This window comes from Schistocerca nitens, chromosome 4 (genome assembly GCF_023898315.1).
Source record: "Schistocerca nitens isolate TAMUIC-IGC-003100 chromosome 4, iqSchNite1.1, whole genome shotgun sequence".
In the NCBI taxonomy this organism is placed as follows: domain Eukaryota; kingdom Metazoa; phylum Arthropoda; class Insecta; order Orthoptera; family Acrididae; genus Schistocerca; species Schistocerca nitens.
Window position 1 is genome coordinate 251,877,528 of NC_064617.1, and position 12,790 is coordinate 251,890,317.

The window sequence follows — 12,790 nt, forward strand, 5'->3', positions numbered from 1 at the left end:
TGCTTCTGCGAAAACTGTGCTCTGGGTGGATAATCAACTGGTTCCAGGTTGTGGACACGCTGTAAGTGAAATGAACGTGACAATTGATCTCGAAGGATTCTTCTTACATTCGTTCTGATTCGTCTCCATGTTACGTGCAATAGCGCGGCTGCTGATTGAAGGATCCCGCTCCGCATGCTGCAAGACAGCTTCCTCAACTTGTAGCGTTGTTACCGTGCGACGGCGTCCCTGTCCACGAAATCTGCTAAATAACCCGGTCTCACGCAGACGTTGGTACACAGCAGCAAAGGTCGTATGATGCGAGATACGGCGATCAGGATATTGTTGTTGATAAACCCGCTGTGCAGCTCGTCCGTTGTGGTGCGCTACGTAGTAAAAAATGGTTCAAATGGCTCTGAGCACTATGGGACTCAACTGCTGAGGTCATTAGTCCCCTAGAACTTAGAACTAGTTAAACCTAACTAACCTAAGGACATCACAAACATCCATGCCCGAGGCAGGATTCGAACCTGCGACCGTAGCGGTCTTGCGGTTCCAGACTGCAGCGCCTTTAACCGCACGGCCACTTCGGCCGGCTGCTACGTAGTACGCTCCAACCATATCAGTGTACTCACTCCAGGTCTGTCGCTCCATTAGTAAACAGAGACAATGCACTACTGCACTGGTGGATAGCAGTTGGCTACAACTGAAGAGCGTAATACGCCCACTAACAACTGAAGATAGTAATACGGCCTCCACCCGTTTAAATAATCCTCATAGGAAAAAATGGCATTAGAGAAAAATATTTGTTTTGATGTCCCCTACAACCTCCCAGAGTTTGTCGGTTTAAATACTTTTCACCCTGTATACCTCTGACACTAGACCTCTTGTATTGCAAGCTCTTTGCTTTCCATGTCTTGAGAGCAGGTAGTATGCACCAAAACACGAAAAAATGTCCACTGAACGTGGACTCTAAAGAGCATACCTTCAGAGCTATGAGCACTTGTTCATCTATGCTACTGTGGAAAATATCTCTTCTACTGAACAAGTATTAATAGCTCTTAGCGTATGCATTTTAGAACCCAAGTTTACTAGATTTTTTTTTCTTTTTTTGGTTCATACCATCTTCTCCCAAAATGTGAAAAGCAAAAAGCTTTTAATAGAAGGGGTTCGTTGTCAGAGGTGTCAGAAGGATTTTCGCCTATAATTTGAGACTCAGTCGTTTCCGGACCATGGTCCCTTACATTAGATTGATACAGTTATCCTTCTCCGTCATCCGTGAAAGATTTCAACATGATCACGGAATCACCCTGTGCACATGATGAGACAGCTTAGGCAGGGCAGTCAAAATATACCTAGAACAAAGACATATAAGGTGAGCGTGATCTCTTTGCCTCATTACAATAATTTATCGCTAAGAGACTGTGCTAGATATAGCTATGTGCTTTGTTGCATAAGGTAGCTTAATTCAAAGTTCTTTGCGGGTACACTTGCACACGTGCTCCGTTTTCTGTAGAAGGACTAGGCTCCATGTCTTTAAATGGTTCAAATGGCTCTAAGCACTACGGAACTTAACATCTGAGGTCATAAGCCCCCTAGACTTAGAAGTTCTTAAACCTAACTAACCTAAGGACCTCACACTCATCCATGCCCGAGGCAGGATTCGAACCTGCGACCGTAGTAGCAGCGCGGTTCCGGACTGAAGCGCCTAGAACCGCGCCGCCACAGCGGCCGGCAATATTTCTTCCATCACCACTTCTACACCATCTCGTATTCGTGCTGTAAGAGTCTACACATGAGGAACTGGTGAAGTGAACACTTTTTCCTTAACGAAACCCCACAAAAAAGTCAGGACGCGTTATGCCTGACCAACATTGTGGGCGTGATGTTGGGTCGTTTCTGGTGGTCCATCAGTCGAGAAAGATTTCATCCAAGAACTGGCGAACTAATAACACCCAAGTGTAGTGGAGCATCGTCTTGTTAAACGCTCTCTATTGTTGAAATCCCTGTAACTAAAGAGTAACGACCAGTTCCAACACGTCCAGGTGATCTGTTGCCGTAATAGCAGGCTCGGTGAAAAGGAACAGTCCGACAACCGTATTGTGCATTAAGCGACACTACACATATCGTTCTGGATGTCACTTATCTGCTGCACCACGATGCATCGGTTTTCCGACCCCCAAATCCAGACATTATGACATTATGCCTCTTTGCTTTCCCTGAGATTTGAAAAGTTGCTTCATTCGAAAAACAAACTTTATTAAGGTGTCCCTGTCCGCATGTGTCCGTTCCAGCATGTTCCTAGAAAACTCAACACGACTGAATCTCTCAGGTGGCTGCAAAAAACTTACTGGAGCTGCATGTTGTATGCATGGAAATGCAGCTGTTTGCGTAAGATCTTCGCCTCAGTCCTCTGAAGTATGGCTGTTCCCCTGGAAACACGACGCGTCGATTTCCACGGACTGCGTTGAAATTATGTACGCTCGGCATCAACAATGTCGTAACTCACTCCAGGTCTACCTCTTCCTGCCTTGTCACCAACGCTGCCAGTTTCTTTTTAAACCTCTCGTATCATTCTGCGGTTCTCTTCACATCAGGCGGATCTCGACCAAGGACGCATCGGGACTGTAGCCGAACTGTAATACGCGACCGTGTTTCGCGAAACCACAAAACACTTCGCGCCTTCTCCTGCATAGACGCCATTGTGATAGCTGCACTCCTAAATTACACTACCTGTAACAAGAGAGGGAGAGAGAGAGAAAAAGCAGATACTGTTAGACTACATGTAGAAGTGCAACCATGAAAGTTTTATGAGTTAAGCTAAGACTTGCAACAAACCGCATAGCTGTAGTTAGCAATGCTCCTTTTAAAAAAGTTTCTGTAATCAGGGATAGACGTTACGCTCACATAGCTATATCGAGGTTTCGGCTGCAGAAAACGCTGACAGAAAGGAAAAATATAGATTACTGTCACGTTGACAACAGGCTCTGACTGGGGAAGTATAGGAAAGAAACCACATTGGCATTCGCCTGAAGAGTTTTATGTTATTGTTGTTGTAGCGTACAGTCCGGCTTTGTCCAGCTTTGTGCAGCTTTCCACGCCAGTATATCCTACGTATGTCGTACATTATCACGTAGGTATTGCAGCCTAGCCAACGGCCTTGCCGCAGTGGTAACACCGGTTCCCGTCAGATCACCGAAGTTAAGCGTTGTCAGCCAGGGCTAGCACTTGGATGGGTGACCATCCGGTCTGCAGAGTGCTGTTGGCAAGCGGGGTGCACTCAGCCCTTGTGAGGCAAACTGAGGAGCTACTTGATTGAGAAGTACCATCTCCGGTCACGTAAACTGACATACGGCCGAGAGAGCAATGTGCTGACCACATGCCCCTCCGTATTCGCATCCAGTGACGCCCGTGGGCTGAGGATGACACGGCGGCCGGTCGGTACCGTTGGGCGGAGTTTAGTAGGCAGTTTATTGCAGCCTACATCCTCTTGAATTTGCTTACTGTAGTCACCTTTTGCCATTTTGGCCACTCACACTTCTCTTCCTTACCAAATGAGCTATGCTTTGACGCCTCATTACGTGCCCTATCGACCTAACCCTTGATTTAGTGTACTTCCACCATAAAGCTCTTTTCTCCCCAATTCGAAGCAGTCACTCTTCATTAGATAACCCATCTACATATTTAAGAGTCAGCATTCTTCTGTAGCAATATATTTGAGAAGCTTCTAAACTCTTCATGTTTCAAGTGTTTGTCGTCCACGTTTTACTCCTGTGCACGGCTGCACTCAAGACAAATACCTTTAGGAAAACTACCTAACACACAACTTTGAATTTATTATTAACAAATGCCTCCTTTTTTTAGAATTGCTCTTCTTGCTATTACCACTCCAATTCAGGCATTGTTAGCTACATTCCTGCCCTAGCAGCAACACTCATCTGTCACTTTTAAAGTCTCATTTTCTGGTCTAAATCCCTTAGCAAAGTCTGATTTAATTCAACTGGAATCCATCACCCTAATTTTACTTTTATTTACGTTGATCTTATTACCGTTTATCATGAAGCTACCCAAGATATTTAACTGATCTTCGCAATCATATGCTGTCTTAAACAAAATTACTACACCATCAGAAAATCTCAAAATTCTTATTTCTCTTCTTAGAACTTAATTTTTTTATCCTAATTCCTTCTTGGTTTCCCTTACTGGTTTCTCTGTGTGCAGCTCGAAAACACGGGGAAGGGGTGAGAGCGGCTTAGACTGAAGTCCTGTCTCATTCTCATCTCAGTCATCGCTTCCCTTCCATGTACTTCTATTCTTATAACTTCAAGCTGATGTCTGTACAAGTTGTAGACGGCTTTGTACATCTGAGAATCTAATAAAATACTCCACATGCTCAACATCTTTTTGTAAATCTACAAGTGCGATGAATGTATATTTCTTTATTTGCATCCTATCTCATAACGTAAGCGGTAGGGTCAGTATTGCTTCTCGTCTTCCTACATCTTTCCGGAATCTCAGTTGTCCTTTCACCACACATATTTCTACTAGTTGTTTTTGTGGATAATTCATGTCAGTATTTTGCAACTGTTAATTTTTTAAGTGCAGGTCCTTAATAGGTAGCCCCCATTTTAACTATAAAATACCGTAGACACTTTGGACGAAAAACCGTGCCCAATGATTGTAAGAAAGGAGAGGTCAAATCCTTTCACAAGATGGGTGACAGATATGATCCACGAACTAGGTAATGAGGTACCTCGAACAGAATGACCTCCTCATTGTCGACTAGCATGAATTCCCAAAACATAGGTCATGTGAATTCCAAATTGCGCTTTTTTTACCTGTCATCCTGAAAGCCATGGAACAAGATAGCCAGGTAAATGCAGTATTTCCTGACTTCCGAAAAGCATTTCATTCGATATCACGTTAACGGTTGTTTACAAAATATTAGTTATACACTCCTGGAAATGGAAAAAAGAACACATTGACACCGGTGTGTCAGACCCACCATACTTGCTCCGGACACTGCGAGAGGGCTGTACAAGCAATGATCACACGCACGGCACAGCGGACACACCAGGAACCGCGGTGTTGGCCGTCGAATGGCGCTAGCTGCGCAGCATTTGTGCACCGCCGCCGTCAGTGTCAGCCAGTTTGCCGTGGCATACGGAGCTCCATCGCAGTCTTTAACACTGCTAGCATGCCGCGACAGCGTGGACGTGAACCGTATGTGCAGTTGACGGACTTTGAGCGAGGGCGTATAGTGGGCATGCGGGAGGCCGGGTGGACGTACCGCCGAATTGCTCAACACGTGGGGCGTGAGGTCTCCACAGTACATCGATGTTGTCGCCAGTGGTCGGCGGAAGGTGCACGTGCCCGTCGACCTGGGACCGGACCGCAGCGACGCACGGATGCACGCCAAGACCGTAGGATCCTACGCAGTGCCGTAGGGGACCGCACCGCCACTTCGCAGCAAATTAGGGACACTGTTGCTCCTGGGGTATCGGCGAGGACCATTCGCAACCGTCTCCATGAAGCTGGGCTACGGTCCCGCACACCGTTAGGCCGTCTTCCGCTCACGCCCCAACATCGTGCAGCCCGCCTCCAGTGGTGTCGCGACAGGCGTGAATGGAGGAACGAATGGAGACGTGTCGTCTTCAGCGATGAGAGTCGCTTCTGCCTTGGTGCCAATGATGGTCGTATGCGTGTTTGGCGCCGTGCAGGTGAGCGCCACAATCAGGACTGCATACGACCGAGGCACACAGGGCCAACACCCGGCATCATGGTGTGGGGAGCGATCTCCTACACTGGCCGTACACCACTGGTGATCGTCGAGGGGACACTGAATAGTGCACGGTACATCCAAACCGTCATCGAACCCATCGTTCTACCATTCCTAGACCGGCAAGGGAACTTGCTGTTCCAACAGGACAATGCACGTCCGCATGTATCCCGTGCCACCCAACGTGCTCTAGAAGGTGTAAGTCAACTACCCTGGCCAGCAAGATCTCCGGATCTGTCCCCCATTGAGCATGTTTGGGACTGGATGAAGCGTCGTCTCACGCGGTCTGCACGTCCAGCACGAACGCTGGTCCAACTGAGGCGCCAGGTGGAAATGGCATGGCAAGCCGTTCCACAGGACTACATCCAGCATCTCTACGATCGTCTCCATGGGAGAATAGCAGCCTGCATTGCTGCGAAAGGTGGATATACACTGTACTAGTGGCGACATTGTGCATGCTCTGTTGCCTGTGTCTATGTGCCTGTGGTTCTGTCAGTGTGATCATGTGATGTATCTGACCCCAGGAATGTGTCAATAAAGTTTCCCCTTCCTGGGACAATGAATTCACGGTGTTCTTATTTCAATTTCCAGGAGTGTATATAGAAATAACTTCAGGAGCACTTCAGGAATTGAGTTGGGACCCTTCTTACTCATACTATATATTAATGACCTGCCAGACAGTATTAATAATATCCTCAGTTTTTTGAAGATGATGCAGATATCGATAATGAAGTACTCCCTGCAAAAAGCTGCACAGATACTCAGTGAGTTTTTGATAACATTTCAAAATGGCGTCAACATTGTCAACTTATTTTAAATGTCCAGAGATGTAAAACTGCACAATTCACGAAATTCAGAGTAGTAGTAATCTATGACTAAACCATCCATGAGCCAAACAGGAATCAGTCGACTCGTACAAATAACTGAACATAACATTCTTTTCTAGCGATATGTGACAGAATGCTCACACAGGCTCAATCATAGATAAGGCAAGGGGAAATTTCTGTTTATGGGCACGATTCCGAGAAAATGCAGTTAGTTTACAAATGAAGCTGCTTACAAATCACATGTGCATCTCAGATGTGAGAGGCATACCATGTAGGAGTAATAGGGGCTGCTGAAAATATATAAAGAAGGACGGCTCGAACGGTCACAGGTTCATTTCACATGGAAATGTCGAAAAACGTAAATTGGCAGACACTTGAAGACAGACGCTAATTATCCCGCCAAAAGTTTACTTACAAGGTTTCGATAAACTTAAGCATCTCTTCCATAGGGACGGCGAAGACAAGGTCACACAAATTACAGTATGCAAAGAGGTGATCAGTCATTCCAGCCACTCTCCACAAACGATTGGAACGGAAGGGAAACAAAACACGTGATACACTGGAAAGTACCCACAGCCAAGCCCTTACAGTAGTTCGCAGAGTATGTACGTAGATGTAAAGTAGATGTTAGCAACCGCCTTCTTTGGTATTAGGTAAATCACGAGAGACCTACATCTGGAAGGCCAGGAGGAGATTAGAATCCAGCTCCCCTCGGACGCAAGTCAGTGCCTCGATTACTGCAGCGCCTCTCTCGGTCACAGGTTCATAGAATTTGTAATATCACGACAGGGGGCTCAGAATTGTAGCGTCTATCATAGCGGTGTGTAGCGTAACAATGTTCGTGCGTGAGAAACACAGTGCTGTATCGTATTTCTACCGGCAGCAAACGTGCCTCCAACTGAAAACATAGAAGAATGAAAGCTCTTTTGAGTTTGAAGGTGATGGGTTCCTTATCAACATTATGACAGGTGATGAAATCGGAGTTCACCATTTTGACCCTGGAAACATGAGAGGTTAAATGGAGTTCCGACACCAAAGAAGTTCAAGACCGTGCCATCAGCTGGCAAAGTCATGCTCACAGCGTTCTGTAACGTTCAAGGTGTGGTTCATTTGGAATTCATGCCTTAAGGCACCACCATAAACTCTGAAAGATACTGCGAGACTCTCAGAAAACGAATAACATGAATCCGAAGAGTTCGCGCACACATGGAGCACCCACTCCTTCAGTACGACAATATCAGTCGAGATGTTAATAAAAGTATCGGATAGGTTTTTGAATTAAAAAAACCTGTTTCTGTGGTTCACAAATAAATATTATGCACACTATACACTCTATATAAATGTTATACAGTCTGTTTATACACTCTAAGATTTATATTACTATGCAAGTGAGTGGTCCCCTCCCGTCTAGGAATACATGGCTACATTGATCTGCTAAATACAGACATGTCTGTCATTATGAAATTTACTTACGCACATGAAAACGTGATCTGAGGCATTCACCGTCCCATGCAGGTTTTACGAGATGCGTGTCAGTGATGTTTATACCCAAAGAAATAAATACTAAGACGTTAGCTGGTTATTTGGACTGTGATCGAAACAAAGCTCTAACAGAGTTATGAATTTAATATGTACCTAAGATTTCGTAACTGACAAATACACTCTAATACAACAAAAAATACGCACTATGAAGTAATTATCCGAACAGGGTGGGAATCGGCAAATGTGATCAACATATAAACACAAACAAATGATTGCAGTTTCATAAAACTTGGATGATTTATTCAAGATTAAGAGGTTCGCATATTGAGCTAGCAATAAGGCGTTGATCCACCTCCGGCCTATACGCAAGCAGTTATTCGGCTTGGCATTGATTGACAGAGATGTCGTATGTCTTTCTGAGAGATATCGTGCCTAATTCTGTCTAATTTTGACCTTAGATTCCCAAAATGCCGAGCTGGTCGGAGGGCCCTGCCTAATAATTCTCCAAATATTCTCGATTGGAGGGGGGGGGGGGGGGTCCGGCGACTTGCCCAAGGTAGTGTTTGGAAAACACGAAGATAAGCAGTAGAAACCCTCTCCATGTGGAGACGGGCATTATGTTGTTGAAATGAAGGCCAGAATGGCTTGCCACAAAGGGCAACAAAACACGTCTTCGCAGGTCATCAGGGCTCAGTTCGAAGCGGGACTCATCATTGAAGCCAATTCTACTCAAGTTAATAAGATTCCAGCCCGAAGACTTGTCTGACGACGCCTCGGACAGCGATGACATACCAACCTGATTGTAACTCGCCATACGGCCCAACATCTAGGAGTGATGGTCTGGGGGTGCCATTTCTTTTCGTAGTAGGAGTCCTTTCGTTGTCATCCTTACAAAAAGCTGTACGTAGACGATATTCTAAGACCAGTTTTGTTTCCCTTCATGGCAAGCCATCCTGGGCTTGCTTTTCAGCAACACAATGCCAACTTGCACACAGCGAAAGTTTCTACCGCTTGTCCTCGTGTTTGCCAAATGCTAACTTGGCCAACAAGGTCACCGAATCTCTCCCCAGTTTAGAACGTTTGCAGCATTATGGGCAGGGCCCTTCAAATTGGCTCAGGATTTCGACGATCTAGGCGCCAATTGGACAGAATTTGGAACAATATCCTTCAGTAGGACATCCAACAAATCTATTAATCAATGGCAAGCCGAATAACGGCTTCAATAAGGGCCAGAGGTGTACCAGTTGACTTGCTTAATTTGTGAAGCTCTTTTTCTTGAATAAATCATCCAGTTTTTCTGAAACTGTAATCATTTACATCTTCAACTTTTGTACTCCTGTCTTCCTCAGTTGTGTGTAATATTACGGTATATTGATAATTTTTACTTATGGACCACACCAAAACACACACACACACACACACAAACGCACACACAAATGCATACACGAACAGATCACAGATACTTCAGTAATTACACGCGAAAGTTTGGCAATAACATTCGATCGTTGGCAAAAACATTTGACAGCGGCAACAGAAACCAAAACATTGCATTGAAACAAGCGTTCAGTTCATAGTGCTGTGGAATGTGGGAAAAAATCGCAAATTGGCGTTCATAAGAAGAAGAACAACACCAAAAATACAACAGGAGCGTAATATGTAATAAAATGTCCACGCAACATGTAAGTACAGTTCAAAACATTACTACTTAATAGGAAATACCAACCACCAGAACTGTTTATAGCCTGTAGGTATAGTGACAAAAATGTAAATTAAATAGCATACAGATGTACATATTCCAGGCCACTGATGATGCCTTGCAGAATATAAAGGCTAAACGCGTATGGCACTAAAATTGTGTTTTATTCAGTTGCTGTCAGACGGTCCATAAGTAAAAATTATCAATATACCGTAACTGTAATCATTTGTTTGTAAATGCACATCACGTCTACCGATTCCATCCCATTTGGCTAACGCCTTCGTGGTGCGCATTTATTTTGTCATAGAATGCATATCAGAAGTACAACATAAAAAACTGAAGTACAAGCTTCCAACAGATCGTAAATTTTACAATAAAAATCAATCTTTTGGTTTTTTAACTCGATGCACGTTAGCTAAGTAGTATTTTCCAAACATTCAAAACTGAAAGTATACAAAAAATTGTTTTCATTGTAATACAATGGATCTTCAACCCCTGCATATAAATCGTATGCCAAACCATCAGGTCTTTCATACTGGATCCAATTATGTCCGAAAAATTCCCTACAAACAATGTTGGTTTGAAAAACATCATCTGAGGTGCCATAGATGTCTGCTGATTCCCTACAACTAATTTTCAACTCCTTCACAGTCCTTTCGGTCACTTTCCAAAATATTTGAAACCGTTTTCTTGATTCAGTCTCAGACGATTCCCATGGACCCACACGGGTAGGCTTCGTCTTGAACCTCGACGTAGTGACCTAGAAACAAACAAAAATTTTACATATATGGCCCATACCACTGTACTTTCGTATGGTCCATCCTATCCGACTGACATTTTACATTGAAACATGGCGGAAACAGAAACAGGCTTGAGTTAGTGGAGTTTAATTATTACAATGCAATCAACGCTGGACTACTTAAATATTAATGCTTGCCTGAAATATTACTTCTTACCGTTAACAGTATATTACACCGTTCACCAGCTTCGACACTCAAAAGCACATAAAATTTATTTGTGACACAAGTTAAACAGCTAAATCACGCTGGCTCTTGCAAATGGTGGAGTTATATACGCGCTTTATTACAAGCACTGCATGCAGTCGCTGTCTAGCTGTAAACCTAGGAAACACTAAGTGGCCTACAGTTCCCGCCAGCCTGTACTAATCTACGTTCCCTAAAACCAATACCTTTTAACTGATACACACAGTTTATTATTTCACACTTCTTGTGAGCATACGCTCAATGGCGCAACAGCACTAACAGTACAGGGGTGATTCAGCAGCTCCTACCAATAGGTTTTGGCAACTCACAACGTCTTCAAACACAACGAGCGAGATTTTCGTATTCTCTCGCTCGCTGCATTGAACTATTATTCGTCCAGAAAAAATGAACATCTTTTTGAAGAAAATTTAATGTAGTTAAATTTTGTACTGGTGTACGTTTCCGCTGGAGGCAATGCTTTTCAGGATATCGAAAAAAAAAACCATGTTTGAAAGTCACTTTTGTACATTTTTCATGAGTAATTCGAAAACTACGGTTTCTAGCAGAAGTGTATCCCACTACGAAATTGAAGTACATTAAATTACTTACTAAAAGGTCCTGTTCATTTTTCCTGTAGCACTAATAGTTTGCACGTAACAAAGGAGAGGATATGAAAATCTTTCACATGGTACTTAAGGATGTTGCGGGTTGCGTAAATCTCATACGTAGGGGCAGCTAAATCACCTTGCATAAAACTGAAAGGTCCAATGTATCTTGTGTAATTAATCAATATATGAAGCCGTTTGGATTAAACTGAAAAAGATTGTAATTCCAGTACGAGACAGAACAAAACGAGACAAAAAACATAACGATATGAGTAGGAGACAAAGTTCTCTCACTGCATTGGCGCTCTTGACGGCAAGCATATCAGTTTACTGAAACCAGTACATTCAGGTTCCTTGTACTACAACTACAATCATTTTCTTTCTCGCTGGAAACATTTACCTTATGTAACTCTTCTCGCCACTTCATTCATATGAACATTGGCACTTACAGAAGAGATCACTTCGGGCCTTTCCAAAAATTCCGCTCCATACAAAAAGCTGACTGAAAAAAAATTAAGTGTATCGGAGCCAAGGCCCTTAAGAGAAAACTATGGAAGGGCACTGACTTACGTGATGGTAGGCGACGAAGCATTTGGACTTATGGAAATTTAATGTGACACTACGGATGCACAATACTGATTTAGGAAATAAAGATGTTTAGTTATAGACTAAGTTAAGCATGCAGGTCTGTTGAATGTACTTTAGTATAGCAAGTAACATTTGGAGAATACTACATTGTTGATTAGATGTGAAATGAATTGCACCGAAAATAGTATGAAAGCTGTTACAGTTCTTCAGAGCTCTGTCGGAATGAGGGGCTGATATAAGGTACAACCAAACCTGAGAAGCACAGAGATCTACAATGTACGAGTCACATCAACCGCAGACTGAGTTCAAAAATATTTACTGATTATTTTCTGGTCGAATGTAGACTCGAATGGGAAGATCAGAGGACATGAGACGCAAAATCCACTAATTGGAGCTCAGGTAGGTACGTGAAAATGTCTGAAAAAATGATGACAGTATAATAACGGCAATAGGAAGTGTATTTGAGGATGTCAATGAGTTTAACTTAACAGTTTTCTTCTTTCTTTAGAAAAAAAGTTCCTCCAGGAAATATCTCAGATGCTTCCTTCTGAGCTGGTTCGCGCACACTGAAAGCAGCAAATGTGAAAGAGACAGGTTACACAAATGGTAATTTGTTAACTTTAACCGTATCGCAATACCTACATAAAAAAGAAAAAATGTTGTCCATTTTAGAACCAGTCTTTGATTGAAGCTAATTTCTTCATTCCAGGTACTTATCTAGGGTCATAGAATTCCAATAATTTGCTTTTCTCTCAGAATTTTAGAAACGGCTATTTCAGCAATAGTTGCAGAAGTTAGTGTAGGTGTACGGAAAACATTACTAACAAAACCCATGCCCAAGTAAGAAGAAA